This window comes from Panthera onca, chromosome D4 (assembly GCF_046562875.1).
Source record: "Panthera onca isolate mPanOnc1 chromosome D4, mPanOnc1 haplotype 2, whole genome shotgun sequence".
Classification (NCBI taxonomy): Eukaryota; Metazoa; Chordata; class Mammalia; order Carnivora; family Felidae; genus Panthera; species Panthera onca.
In genome coordinates this window covers 75,195,933-75,210,784 of record NC_138351.1, presented here as the reverse complement: position 1 = coordinate 75,210,784, position 14,852 = coordinate 75,195,933, and the positions used below count along the sequence as shown (strand labels likewise).

The 14,852-nt window shown below is 44.1% G+C and overlaps 1 long non-coding RNA gene across 3 annotated transcripts in view; it reads left to right on the top strand.

Annotated features, from left to right (window-relative positions):
• Positions 1-86: 86 nt before the first annotated feature.
• Positions 87-14,852, top strand: part of LOC132663033 (uncharacterized) — a 45,242-nt gene continuing 30,476 nt past the window's right edge. For all 3 annotated transcript variants that reach the window (XR_009602817.3, XR_013551687.2, XR_009602816.3), the window contains exon 1: positions 87-222. This is a non-coding gene — a long non-coding RNA (uncharacterized LOC132663033). The remainder of the gene's footprint in view (positions 223-14,852) is intronic.

Here is a 14,852-nt window from a genome sequence, read left to right as displayed (position 1 = left end):
CGCCCCGCCCGCCGCCACGTGACTACCGTAGCGCCGCGTCAGCTGACTGCACAAGGCGTCTGGTGACTGGACCGGGAAGGGAGGGGCGAGGGGAGGAAGAGTGGAATGTCTCGGCTGCGCCTGCGCAGAATCTGTCTTCTGTCTTCACCCCCTTCCTCCTCTCAGCGCCCCCGCTCCTTGCGTGGCTGTTCCTTCGCTAGTTCGGTTGTGGTAGCTGCCCCGGTATGTCGTTTTTGCTATAATCCCTCGCTTTACAATATACGCGCCTTAAGGTCGGGAGAGGAAGAGCCAAGCCAAACACAAAGAGGTTCCCTTATTTTGCACTCTTCTTTACTCTCCCCTTTCTGGAATTTTCTTTGGCACTCAAATATATTAGGGGGCACGTTAGAAAAATTCTTACCAGGCTCAGGGGATAGAGTGTGGATTGGGAATAGGGACACATGGGGACAGATATGCCACTTACGCTCTGTGATTTGGAGAAGGATGCTTTCCTCCTGTCTGAACCTCAGCTCAAAGAACGAGGTGGACTATTTGCCATAAATATTTGATGAATGCCTGCCATGATCCTAGACCACTGTACGTACTGAGGAACTAGAGAGTCAAACAGAGTCCCTGGTGGAATGCACATTGATGAACAAAAAAAAAAAACAAAAACATTAAAATAAATAGGAAATGGCAAACTGATACAGTAATGAAAAGTGCTCTAAGAAGAGGGGCATGAGGGCTTTCCAAGGAAGTGGCATTTAAAATGAGATCAGAGGGGCGCCTTGCTGGCCCAGTTGGCTAAGCTTCCGACTTTGGCTCAGGTCATGGTCTCACGGTTTGTGAGTTCAAGCCCCACCTCCCGCTTTGTGCTAACAGCTCAGAGCCTGGAGCCTGCTTCAGATTCTGTGTCTTCCCCCGCCCCTCCCATGCTCATGCTCTGTCTCTGTTTCTCAATAATAAATAAACGTTAAAAAAAACATTAGAATGATATCAAAAGAGTGAGAAGTTAACCAGGAAAGAATTGGGTGGTGGGTTGGGGGTGGGAAGAGGAGTTAGGGTTGATTAGTGGAAAAGAACCAGCATGTCTGGATTTGGTGGGCGCAACTTGGCACAGAGATACCTCCCACCACAAATCGGTAGTTAGGAAGCCAGTAGTTGAGTTTACAACATGACGGGTATTGCCCTAACACTTGACTGGTTCTGACAGCAACTCTAAAGTAATGTTATTAACCCCTTTCTATAACCAGACTGAAGCTCAGGGAGGTTAAGTAACTTGCCCAGAGTCACTCCCCTATTAACTGTCAGATGGGATCAGATGGGATATTTGAATCCAACCAGGCCTGCAAAGTGGAACATCTGATCCACTGTGCTCTACAGGAATCTCGTGGGCTGTGGGAAGGACCAGATGGTCTCCTGGAGCCACCAAGCACTGGGAACATAAAATAATGCCAGAACTTTTTGATAGAAGCATCTCTGCACTCTAGGAGGAGCTGGATTCATGGTTCAGGACATTGTTCACTGGATTAACGTTAGAGATAGGGTTGGAAAGAAAGCTAAAATCCAGAACATCTAAGAACCAGCATTTGACTGGTCTCTGGGACTTTAAGTCCAGTCATTGATTTCCTGGAAAGATTTGTCATTTTCAGTGTTCTAGGAAAATGTAATTCATTGAATCAACAGAGGACAATACATGCTTCTAAGGGTGGCAAGAGGATTAAGAGATGGTGGTAGCCAAAAAGTGGAAATAACCCAGATGCCTATCAAGTGACGAGGAGGTAAACAAAATGTGGCTTACCCATCGATGGAATATTATTTGATCATAAAAAGGAGTAAAGTACTGATACATGCTGCAGTACGGGTCGACCTTAGTAACATGCTAAGTGAAAGGATCTGGGCACAAAAGACCACATATTGTGCAGGTCTGCTTATCTGAAGTGTTCAGAATAGACAAATCTTACAGAGACAGAAAGTAGGTTAGTGGCTACCCAGGAGCTGGGGGGGGGGGGCGGGGGGGAGGGGGGAGTGGGAACAAGGAGTGAGGGCTCACTGGCAAGGGGGTTCTTTTTTGGGATCATGGAAATGTTATGGAATGAGGTAGTGGACAGCTGCACACCCTTGTGAATATACTCAAAATACCAAATTGTCTACTTTAAAACGGTAAATGGTACAGTGTGTGAATTATGTCACAATAAAGCTGTTACGAAGAGAGAGAAATGATGATAATGATGGAGGTGAAGCTTTTGCACGGTTTCTAGTCTGTCATCAATGCCAGGAGATGGAAGCTGTTGTTTTTATCTGGCTAGGGGGTAATTGTTTGATTTACAAATCTGGTCCTCCACTTAACAAAAGCCTTCACATGAGGGTTCCTCTAACAGCCAGCTTCCTGAAAGCATCGAAATTTCTACACATTCCAGAATTTTTTTTGCTTGCAACATTTCAAAAGTTTATTGTATAAAGAGAACAGTACTAGACAATCCATCCGTTGAAATTTTCAGACTAGTGTATGTTTTCTGGTTATCTGAGTGGGTGTTTGTTGTCAGAACTTGGGTACTCTGGGGAGATGTCCTGAAATAACTAGGAAATGAGGGTGAAGCAATTGCCCTCCAGAGGAAACCCTGAAGTCTTGAGCCAGCAGTCCAGAGCGAAGATTCACAAAGTCATCTGAGGGACACAGAGTGGATCCCAGGCTTTGAACCCCTGATGTGCGGCTGTATTATCACATCTTTTTTTTTTCCATTTTATTTATTTCAGAGAGAGAAAGCAAGTGGGGGAGAGGGGCAGAGGGAAAGAGAGAGACAGACAGAGAGAATCTTAACCAGGCTTCACACTCAGTGCATAGCCTCACACTAGATTCGATCCCACGATCCTGGGATCATGACCTGAGCTGAAACCAAGAGCCTACGTTCAACCGACTGAGCCACCCAGGCACCTGAAATGTATCAGCACATCTAAGAAAAGACTGTGCCCATTCTGATATGTGGCTGTTCAAACACAAGTCAGAAACAAGGTGAAGGAGCAATAATGACCTATACGGGTCCCAAGTCAGCAACAAGGGAAGTGTGACCTCTCATTGCCTTGCCTAAGGAAACTAGACAGTTGGGTTCAAATCCCAGCTCTGACATTTATCTGTGAGCCTCAGACTCCTCAGTTAAAAATGGAGTTAATGATAGTATAATAGGGTTATTGTGAGAGTTGAACTCGTTAATTCATGGAACTAGCTTTGAATGTACTCACTATTCATAATAACATAGGTATCTGACTCCTTGTGACCGTGACTTCTCAAAGAAAGGTAATCAGTGAGCCTTATGTTTTTATCTATCAACCTGGTGTACTTAGTTAATGGAAGTTCACCTCAGAGAAAGTGACTGCTCTAGAGAGTCTTTGCAGGACCAGTGCTTATGGCTGAACAGGTTGTTCACCGCACAAGGAAGTGAGACTATGCTAAAAACCAGCTCATGCTCCACCCACTCTCCCCAGAGAGAGCACCTTTCTCTAATTCATTCAAAGGCTCCATGTGGCCAACTAGTAGTCCTGTAACAAAATCCAGGGTGGGGGGCCTGACTTGCCTCATGGGAAACTCATAAAGGAACTAAATGCCCCACCCTACCTCCACTCCCACATAGGGCCTCCTATGAGACAGGTTCTTGGTCTCTGCATATACATTTTCCACCTTGGAATGCTGATGACTAATAGTTAACCCTTAGTCTTCCTTGATTTACACTGAAAATAATTCTAGGGGTGCCTGGGTGCCTCAGTTGGTTAAGTGTCTGACCCTTGATTTCAGCTCACACCATGATCTCACAGGAACCCCACATTGGCCCTGCACTGACAGGTGCTTGGAATTCTCTCTCTTTCCTTCTGTCTCTGGACCTACCCCACTCATGCTCTCTTTCTCTCAGAATAAATAAACATTAAAAAAAAATTTAAAGTGGGGCGTCTGGGTGGCTCAGTCAATTAAGCATCCAACTTCAGCTCAGGTCATGATCTCACAGTCCATGAGTTTGAGCCCCACGTCAGGCTCTGTGCTGACAGCTCAGAGCCTGGAGACTGCTTCAGATTCTGTGTCTCCTTCTCTCTCTGCCCCTCCCCTGCTCATGCTCTGTCTCTCTCTGTCTCAAAAATAAATAAAAACATTTAAAAAAAATTTAAAGAAAATAATCCTAAAGAAACTAAGATTCTATTCTCAAATTTTACTGGTGTTATAGAGAGAATATTTATCCTCCAGTGAACCCAGGTGCTGTGTATTGCTGGAATAGTTACAGGGTTCAGGATACATCAACCAAAAATATGGCACCTGGACATATTGACTATTTTAAACTGAAAGAATTTGAGAATCAGCATGTGCAGGAAGGATTCTTTGGCCTTCCCTTAAAGCAGGTCATGAGACTCTCATGTAAAAAAATGCCTTCCCTATTTCCAGAGGAAAGGAACATCCTTATCTGCAAGGACCCCAAGAGGGTTCAAGAGAAATCAGGACAAACAGGCCTTGCTAAGTTTCCTCAAGTTTCCTCCTCTTAGCTCATACCCCTTTTGTCCTAACACATTTTCCATGACTTCCCACACTTCATCAAACAAGTGTAAAAATTCTCAGTTTGAAGCACTGCCTCTGGTCTTCATTTCCTTATGAAGGCTCCCATGTCACATAGAACTTACCTTAAATAAATTTGGATGCTTTTCTCTTGTAAATCTGTCTTTTGTTATAAAGACCCAGCCAAAAACCTAAGTTGGGTAGAAGAAAGATATTTCTCCTCCCTTACAATAGCATTTACTTGCTATTTCCATCTCTTCACAGACACAGATCTAGGATCTGCCTGGGTAACATTTATTTCTCTGCTTTCCCAGGAGCTAAGAAGCAGGCCTGGAAAGCAGGTCAAGGAACAAAGCATTGCAAATTATTCCTAGAAATTAACTACAAATGAGTCTGAACAAAGTCAGGACAAAAAGATATTAATAGAGACACTCTTCATTAATTCATTCATTTATTAAAAAGTGTTTATTGAGCACCTGGTTTGTGCCAGCCTTCAGCAAGCTACTGTATATGAGCAAAACAGACACATTCTTTGTCCTCCTGGAGCTTGGAGTTAATGAGGGAGACAGCCAGACAAAAATGCCCACCAATGAATACATAATATTTAACTGAGTTAGATGGTCTACAGTCGGGCTATCCAGTATGGGAGACACTAGCCACATGTGGCTATAGGGAAATTGAAATGTGGCTAGTTTTTTTTTTTTTAATTAAATATATTTTTTAACATTTATTTCTTTTTGAGAGGGGGAGGGGCAGAGAAAGGGAGACAGAGGATCTGAAGCAGGCTCCATGCTGTGAGTGCAGAGCTCAATGGGGGCTCGAATCCACGAACGTGAGCTTGTGACCTGAGCCAAAATCAAGAGTTGCTTAACCGACAGTGAAATGTGGCTACTCTGAATTGAAATATGCTCTCAGAATAAAATATGTAACACATCTCAGGCTTTGCACCAAAAAATGTAAAATACCTCGTTAATAATTTTTTTATTGATGGTAGACTCGATAATATTTCAAATACACTGGGATAAATAAAATGTCTTATTAAAATTAATTTCACCACCTTATACCCATTAGGGAGGCTACTATAAAAAATAATGAGTGTTAGCAAGGATGAAAAGAAATGAGAACCCATGTGTGATGTTGGTGGGGATATAAAATGGTGCAGCTGCTGTGGAAAATAGTATGGTAGTTTGTCAAAAAATGAAAAGTGAAAATTGTCATGTGATCCAGCAATTCTGTTTCTGGGCAGATAACCCCAAAGCAGGGTCTTGAAGAAATATTTGCACATCCATGTTCATAGCACTACTCATAATAGCCGCAATGTGGAAGAAACCCAGGTGTCCCTGAAGGGAAGAACAAACCATACAAAGGAAAGAAATGCTGACACCTGCCCCAACGTGGGCGAGGCTTGAGGACATTATTGAGTGAAATAAGTCAGTAAAAAAGACAGATACTGTATGATTCCATTTATGGGAGGTACGTAGAGTCGTCAAACTCCTAGAGACAGAAAGTAGAATGGTAGTTGCCGGAGACTGGGGGAGAGGAGAATGGGGTGTGGTTTAACGGGTCGACAGTTTGGGTTTTGCAGAATGAAACAGGTCTGGGGATTGACTGCACAACAGTGTGAACGTACTCAACACCACTGAGCTGTGCACTTGAAAATGGCTAGGATAGTATGTTTTATGTGTATTTCATGGCAATTAAAACTTTTTAAATTAGGGGCGCCTGGGTGGCTCAGTCGGTTAAGCGTCCGACTTCGGCTCAGGTCACGATCTCGCAGTCTGTGAGTTCGAGCCCCGCATCGGGCTCTGGGCTGACAGCTCAGAGCCTGGAGCCTGCTTCGGATTCTGTGTCTCCCTCTCTCTCTGGCCCTCCCCTGCTCACACTTTGTCTCACTCTCTCTCTTAAAAATAAATAAACATTAAAAAAATTTAAAAAAAAAAAACTTTTTAAATTAAAAAAACAAAACATTGAATTTCACCTTTTCTTTTTACTTTTTCAAATTTGCCAAGAGGAACATTTAATATCACACGTGTGGCTCGCATTGTATTTCCATTGGTGCTGCTCTAAAGGAAAAGAATTTTGACCACCAGGGATTTTTGTTTTGTTTTTTGTTTTTTTAAAAGAATAACTATTCACTAAAGTAGTTATGCTCAAAATGTAATAGCGCTTGACATGTTGTGTTTGTGAAACCATTTCTGTTAACAATGTTTATAACCAAAAATTTCGATAGATTACAGATTTATTTAATCGTACTTGTCAGACACACAGTTGATAACCTTGAGGTGAAAATACATCAAAGGCATAGGAGTTCTTATTGCACATGTATCATGGAAGGTACATTTATTTACCACTTTTTACATATTCTAGATGACATTCAAATGAAGATAGTTGCTTCAAAGTGGTTGATAAACTTCTGGTGGTTGACGGATCTCTGGCAACTTTTAACTAAGGAACCTAGTCTGTACTGAAAAGGTAAAGGTAACCAGAAAAGCTTGAAGTGTCTAAACCCAGGTGGGGTTGAAGTCAGGAGGGGTGGAGAGTTTTTGAGGCAGAGAAAACAACTTGGGCAACAGTTTTTAGACAAAAGAGAGCATGGAAAATTCCAGAAAGAGCAATGGAGACTGAAATACCCAGATAGAGAGGTAAGAAGGCCCAGAGATGAGTCCAGAGGGGCAGACAGGGGCCAGATCATGTAGGGCCTGGAGGTCTTGCTAAGAACTTCCATCTTTATCTGGAAAACAGTGAGAAGCCAGCAGAGAGGTGACAAGGATGCATTTGTCTTTGGAAAAAAAATTGCTCTTGCTCCATCTGTGTGTGTATGTGTGAGTAGTTACTGTTTTTATTTTTTTTTATCATTTTTAATGTTTTTTTAATTTAATGTTTATTTTTTTTTATTATTTTTTTTTTAAACTTTACCTTTTAATTTTTTTTTTTTAACGTTTATTTATTTTTGACACAGAGAGAGACAAAGCATGAACGGGGGAGGGTCAGAGAGAGGGAGATACAGAATCCGAAACAGGCTCCAGGCTCTGAGCTGTCAGCACAGAGCCCGACGCGGGGCTCAAACTCACAGACTGCAAGGTCATGACCTGAGTTGAAGTCGGCCGCTTAACCGACTGAGCCACCCAGGCGCCCCCTATTTTATTTTTTAAGAGAGAGAGAAGAGACAGAGCATGAGCCAGGGGGGGCAAAGGGAGACAGGGAGAGAGAGAATCCCAAGCAGACTCCACACTGTCGACAGAGAGCCTGGTGTGGGGCTCAATCTCACAGACTGTGAGATCATGACCTGAACTGAAATCAAGAGTCGGATGCTTAATCAACTGAGTCAGCCAGGTGCCCCCAAGATTTTATTTTTAAGTAATCTCTACAACCAATATGGGGCTCAAACTCACGACCCCAAGATCAAGAGTCACATATTCCACTGACTGAGCCAGCCAGGTGCCCCTCTTTTTATCTTTTAAACAAGTGAGGCATAATATATAATTAAATATAGCTTAATTTTTATATCTTTTTTAATGAAATTGACAATGTTAAACTTTCTCTGAGTCCTGTGATCCTGGAAAACAGCAACAGTTCAAAAGTCTCCCTAACCTTTGTTTTCTAAAATCCCCCCATCTTTGTGTGTTCCTAGAAATGACTTACCCAAAAGGACCACTCTTCCCCATACAATTTATTTATCTATTTATTTATTTTAATGTTTATTTATTTTTGAGAGAGAGACAGAGAGACAGAGTGTAAGCAGGGGAGGGGCAGAGAGAGAGAGGGAGACACAGACACCAAAGCAGGCTCCAGGCTCTGAGCTGTGAGCACAGAGCCAAACAGGGAGCTTGAACTCACGAACCGCAAGATCATGACTTGAGTCAAAATCAGACGCTTAATTGACTGAAGCCACCCATACACCCTTTCCCATACAATTTAGATAAGGCTCCCTGGACACTCGTTGTCATGACTACCACAAATTCACAGATGACTCCCTTGTTTACTTAACAAAACCAACCACCGATGACCCTGGACTTCCCATTCTTTGCCTCACGAGCGATTAAGATTAGAATTGTTTTGGGGCACCTGGGTGGCTCAGTCGGTTGAGTGTCCGACTTCAGCTCAGGTCACGATCTCACCACTGGTGAGTTCGAGCCCTGTGTCGGGCTCTGTGCTGATGGCTCAGAGCCTGGAGCTTGCATCCGATTCTGTGTTTCCCTCTCTCTCTCTCTCTTTCTGCCCCTCCCCTGCTCATGCTCTGTCTCTGTCTCTCTCTCAAAAATAAATAAACATTAAAAAATTAAAAAAAAAAAAAAAAAGATTAGAATTGTTTGTCCCTCCAAAACCAGCCAGACACAGAGATAAACACTTCCTGTTCAGCTAGCTGAGACTTCCTCTGATTGCAAAACAATTCTAGCTCTACATCACCCTACCTGGAACTTGTGTTGCTCCTCCCTATAAGTCTAAGGTAAAGCCACCCTGCCAACATACCTTGACCTTCACACCTGGATGCCTCTCCCTGCTGTGATAACCTGAACAAAAATATCTCCATAATTCCCCTGTGCATTTTTGTCTCTGACAAGATCTTTCCAGGAAATACATTCATAAATCAGAACTTCAGTTGAACATACCATTCATTGAGCATCTTCTCCGTGCAAAGCACTTTGTGGGGCTCTAGATCGTGGGATGGATAAATCTGCCAGGAACAATACACAATTACCTCTTAAGTAAATTGTTATCCCCACCATTTTCTATACAACAACTTTCGAAAGTGATATCTTCAGAGAGGCGTTATTATCTCTGTTTTCTTAGCCTCGCTTTTGTCTTCTGTAAAATGAAAATAATAGTCCTACCCTACAGGAATGTTGCAGGGGTGGGGTTGGGTGGTCAATGAGATAATGCAGGAAGTGTTGGCCTTTTATTTTTTTTAATCTTTATTTATTTTTGAGAGAGAGAGAGCGTGAACAGGGGAGGGGCAGAGAGAGAGGGAGACACAGAATCTGTAGCAGGCTCCAGGCTCTGAGCTGTCAGCACAGAGCCTGATGCAGGGCTTGAACTCACAGAGCACGAGATCATGACCTGAGCTGAAGTTGGACACAACCAACTGAGCCACCCAGGTGCCCCAAAACATTGGCCTGTTATTATGGGCTATGTTGGGAAGGCAGTCTGGTCTTCTGAAAGGAGAGGTCTTGTCTACAAGAAGATGCCCGATCACACTGTGTCTGCCACTCTCTCAGCTCACTTATGAGCCAAGTGGCCAGAAGGCAGACCCTTGCACACAGGTCGTCATGCTTTTGCTCACATAACCCTGCAACCCTGATGTAGCAGCAGCTGTCATTGCCCCATCCAGTTTCCTGTGACCTTTTAGCGGGCTCTAGCCCATTTCCAGCAGTCAGTATCTGCATGTCTCAGCCTGAAGACTTTTTCTAACCCCCTTCTTCGGATGTGCAGAGCCAGCTGAAAGTGACCAGGAATTGACATCCCCAGGGAGCAGCCCTCACCCAGTGGCACTAGGGAGTTGGTGTATGGATATCTGTTTTCTCTCGACCTTTGAGTGGAATAATTCTGGGACAAATGTTTTGTGTTGGATTTTCCCTAGGGAATTAACGATAGTCTCCCACGACAATCGCTGGCTCCATAATGTTCCTCCCCTTCCTTGCGTCACTTCTGTATTCCCCTACCAATCTGCCCCCTGCACCTTCCCAATGAAATCTTGGGCTTAAATCATTGCTTCAAGGTCTGCTTCCCAGAGAACCCACACTAACCATCAGGTTCAACTGATGAGACAAGGATTGAGCCTTGATCCAAGATAGCCACCAACTGTGGGCCAGAACTCCACTGTGTGCATGATTATGACTAAGCAAAGCAACTGGATTCTTTTTCTCAGGGAGCAGAGAAGAAAGAAACAAAAGGGGGAAAAAGGAAACAGCAACAGAGGAGCTAGATCCCGTGAGTGGTGGCCTGTGGCATCCTGAGCGAGGCTGGTGGTGGCTCCACCAGCCCCAGTGATGCACTTTCCTGGGTACATGCATGTCTCTGTGCAGTTTCATGCCAGCTTCCACCACCTGAGTCAAAGCATGGTGATGCTCACAGTTCTAGGAAGTGCAATTCACACAGACGTCAGGGCTAGGTGGTGCCAAGTTCAGATCTGTGTGGTCTTCAGCAAATGGCCTAGTGCCTCTGAGCCTCAGTTTTCTCGGTGTTAAATGGGGTAATACTAACATCCTTGTAGGTATGTGTGAGGATTAAATAAATAGACGCTAAGCAACCTGGTCCATAGTTCATGGTCAGTAATAGCTTCATCCCTTACCTGAGATCTTCTACAGGTACTGGCATCTACAAGTAGTTCCTGTCTTCTGGTCACCATGGCGACCCTAGACAAGCTCATAAATATCCACTAATGAAGCAGAGATATTTTCACTTTTCCCTGCTGTGTTTGTCTGTGTCTCGGATAGATTAAAAACTCCCAGAGGAGTCACATTTTAGAGTATGCAGTCTGGCCATTTATAATCCACATCATCTACTGTGATATGGGCAAAAACCATCAACTAGGAAAAATAGAAAAAGTTCGATTCAGTCTTCCCTGAGAACAAAATTGCCTCTATATTTCTGATGGTTTAGGGAACACCTAGAGAGTGGGAATGAGAACAATTTTGGGTTGGTTTTAGAAGGAAGAAGAGCCTTTGGTCAATTGGTGTCATTCAACAGACCATCAAGTAAGGTGCCTGCCTTGATGCCTTTCCTTCAAACTTCCCTTTGGGTTTGTCATTAATTTTGATTCCTCTTGAGCACCTGATCATACCAGGTCCTGAGCTAAGCATGAGGGTCTCAGATATGAAACTAGCCTTGGAACTGACCCAAGGAGCTCACCATCAGCAATAACATTTTCCTTCTTCATAAGATAAAGGTCTTGGACCAAGAGATTTTTAAATCCCTTCTCACCTTGAAATTCTGTGATTTTCATGACTATGAGGTCAATTCTAGGAGGAAGCCCTGTACAGAAAGGCTTTACTTGAAGATAAAGATGAGAGTGGGAGAGAATGGAAATATCATGGATTTTTGCGAAGAATCTAAAGTATTACCAAAATCTGGGGCACCTGGGGGGCTCAGTCGGTTAGGCATCCAACTTCAGCTCAGGTCATGATCTTGTGGTTTGTGGGTTAGAACCTCGAGTCAGGCTCTGTGCTGACAGCTCAGAGCCTGTAGCCTGTTTCAGATTCTGTGTCTCCCTCTCTCTCTCTGCTCCTCCCCCTCTCATGCTCTGTCTCTCAAAAATGAATAAATGTTAAACAATTGTAAAGTATTACCACAATCTTTCCATAAGTTTAAAAGACTATCACATAACTGGGACCCCAGTGTGTGAATAAGCTGCCTCCACTGTTGAGATTCAGAATGTCTGGGCCAGACATCTGTAGTGAGTTCAGCTTTAACACTTGTTTTGAAATGTGAATTTGTTCCTATGCCATGGATGCACTGGAGAATAATCTAAGCATAATACAGATGTTTATTTCATCCACAAGAAACGCTAGGTGCAAGCAGAACCATCCTGAACCAACTTCGTAGTGTCAAATAAAACACAAATCTGGACCGAGACAAGGAGACGCTTTATTTGATAGGTTTTTGCAACGGTGGCAGACGGACAACTACAGTAGGAAAAACTCTCCCACTGGGAGATCTGCGATGCTTTCAAAAATTAAGTGAGGGGCACCTGGGTGGCTCAGCTGGTTAGGCATCTGACTCTGGCTCAGGTCATGATCACAGTTCGTGAGTTCGAGTCCCGAGTCGGGCTCTCTGCTAATAGCTCAGAGCCTAAAGCCTGCTTCCGATTCTGTGTCTCCCTCTCTCTCTGCCCCTCCCCTGATCCTGCTCTGTCCCTCTCTCTCTCTTCAAAAATAAATAAATATTTTTTAAAAATTAGAAAAAAAAGATTAAGCGAAAGGATTTTTCTTTTTTTTTTTTAATTTTTTTTTTTTAACGTTTATTTTTGAGGCAGAGAGAGACAGAGCATGAACGGGGGAGGGTCAGAGAGGGAGACACAGAATCTGAAACAGGCTCCAGGCTCTGAGCTGTCAGCACAGAGCCCGACGCGGGGCTCGAACTCACGGACCGTGAGATCATGACCTGAGCCGAAGTCGGACACTCAGCCAACTGAGCCACCCAGGCGCCCCAGGATTTTTCTTTTATGGAGAGAATTAATCAAGGCCTGAAAGAACCAACCATGGAGAGAAGGGCATGATCAGACAGAGTAGTTCAGAGGATTCCACTTTTTGAGGGTGGACCAACAAAGCTCAGACACCTAGGGGAAGGAGAGAAAGCTTAACCCAAGTTTGGGTAACAAGCATTTTGTTCCAATGGATCAGTGGGACAAAACAACTCAGCTAATCATTTCTAAAGTAAAAAAAAAAAAAAAAAAAAAGGGAATTTGGAGGGTCTGTGTCTGGCCTTGCCGCAGGTTAACAAAGGGTCATCCGGGAGTCTTCTCTAAGTCACATGAGGAGGGTGGTTCTTTGCAGTGAGCTGTTTCTGGAACACCGAAAGGAGAAGGGGGTTCTCTCGTCATCCGTGTTTTCCAGGATCATAGGACTCCAGTTAAATTCAACACTGTCGGCAGGATTACACAAAATGCACGCAAGCATACGCTTCAAACATCGCCAGCTGCCTCAGCTCTCCCCCAGATCAGGGTTACAGCTGCCCCTCTGGCTTCAGATAACCCCCTCCCACCACTTGACCATTACTCGCAAGCTTTCCCTCACTTGTATAAGCCAACTTCAGGTCTTCCTCAAGGTAAGGGGCCATGCATAGTGTGGCATTCATGTATTTCTAAACAACATAATATATGCAAGACTGTGACATCATTTCTGTCAGGTTCCTTTCTTTTTATTAATGTGTCCCTGCAAAAGCTTTTGAGCGTTGGGCCCTAAGCCCATTTTCGCCATGGCAAGCTGAGATCCAGGGCTATGCCTGACAAGCCCATGGCTCTGTCTGCTCGGAGGGAGTTCCTGAACCCGCCTGTGAAAAGGCAGGAGAGTTTTTCATTGCATTTGGAATTGGAGGGAGTTAATTACATGAACAAGATTGTATCTTAAACACCAAAATGAGACCCTACTAATGACCTAAAGAAGCGCTTCCAAACCTTACAGAAAAAGATATTTATTAATCACTCGTGGCCCAAGGCAACTGGTGAGGAGATCTGACTACCCCAGACCCCACCCAGGCTGCTCTGAGGGTTCAGGGGGTCCAGTGTCCCTGTACCTTCAGAGGCCGGTGTGCCATGGACGGCTTTGACCCAAGGAGAGGGTAAAACTGAAGAATCTCACAAAAAGTGAAATCATGGGACTACCACTCAATGGGAAAGGGGAAGAGAGGAAGGGAAGGAGAGGTATACGGCAGTTTTTAAGCTCCTACTGGAAGAAATAAAGCTGTTTCTGTATTAAGGTTACCACACATCCCTGGGGCACCTGGATGGCTCGGTCAGTTGAACATCCGACTTCGGCTCAGGTCATGATCTCACAGTTTGTGGGCTCGAGCCCCACGTCGGGCTTTGTGCTATCAGTTCAGAGCCCGGAGCCTGCTTCGGATACTGTGTCTCCCTCTGTCTCTGCTCCTCCCCCACCCACACTCTGTCTTTCCCTGTCTCTCAAAAAATGAATAAATGTTAAAAAAAATATATTAAGGTTACCAAACACTCCAATGTACCCAGGGTAGTCCTGGTTAATGTGACCCCTCTTACTCTCAAAAGGGTTCCACTCATCCTATTCATATTCCAACAAAGTTGAGACTCCTTAAAAAATATTTGGTCAAACTGTGGTATAATAAGAAATATGTCTGGTCTTTGTCCCTGGGATCTAGCATAGAGAGCCTAAAACCCTTGCAATTTCCTGAGTGATAGGAGCATCTTGTATTATCCATAATGCCCCCTTTTCAAACACAGCTGAGTTTATGCTAATAAGGTGAGGCTTGGTGGGCCCCTAGAGAGCTTCTGGATGGAGACTGGTCCCCAGAGACACTAGCCATATGATTATAGGGTTGGAACTTTCAGCCTGGGACCCCCTCAGGTTGGAAAAAGAGAGGGAAAGAGAGAGGGGCTGCCGATTGAGTTCAATCACCAATGGATGATTAATCAATCATACTTACAAAGTGGAACTTCCATTAAAACCCCAACATGGTGGGATTTGGGAGCCTCTGGGTTGGTGAACATATCTACGTGCCAGGAGGGTGGCACACCCCACCCATCAGACTTGTGACTGGTGTCTGAAGGGAAGTCAATCTCATGAGACTGAACCCTGAAACTTATGGAGTCTAGCTCTGGGTAGTTAATGTCAGAATAAGACTGAAATATTGGACACCCAGTTGCTGACAG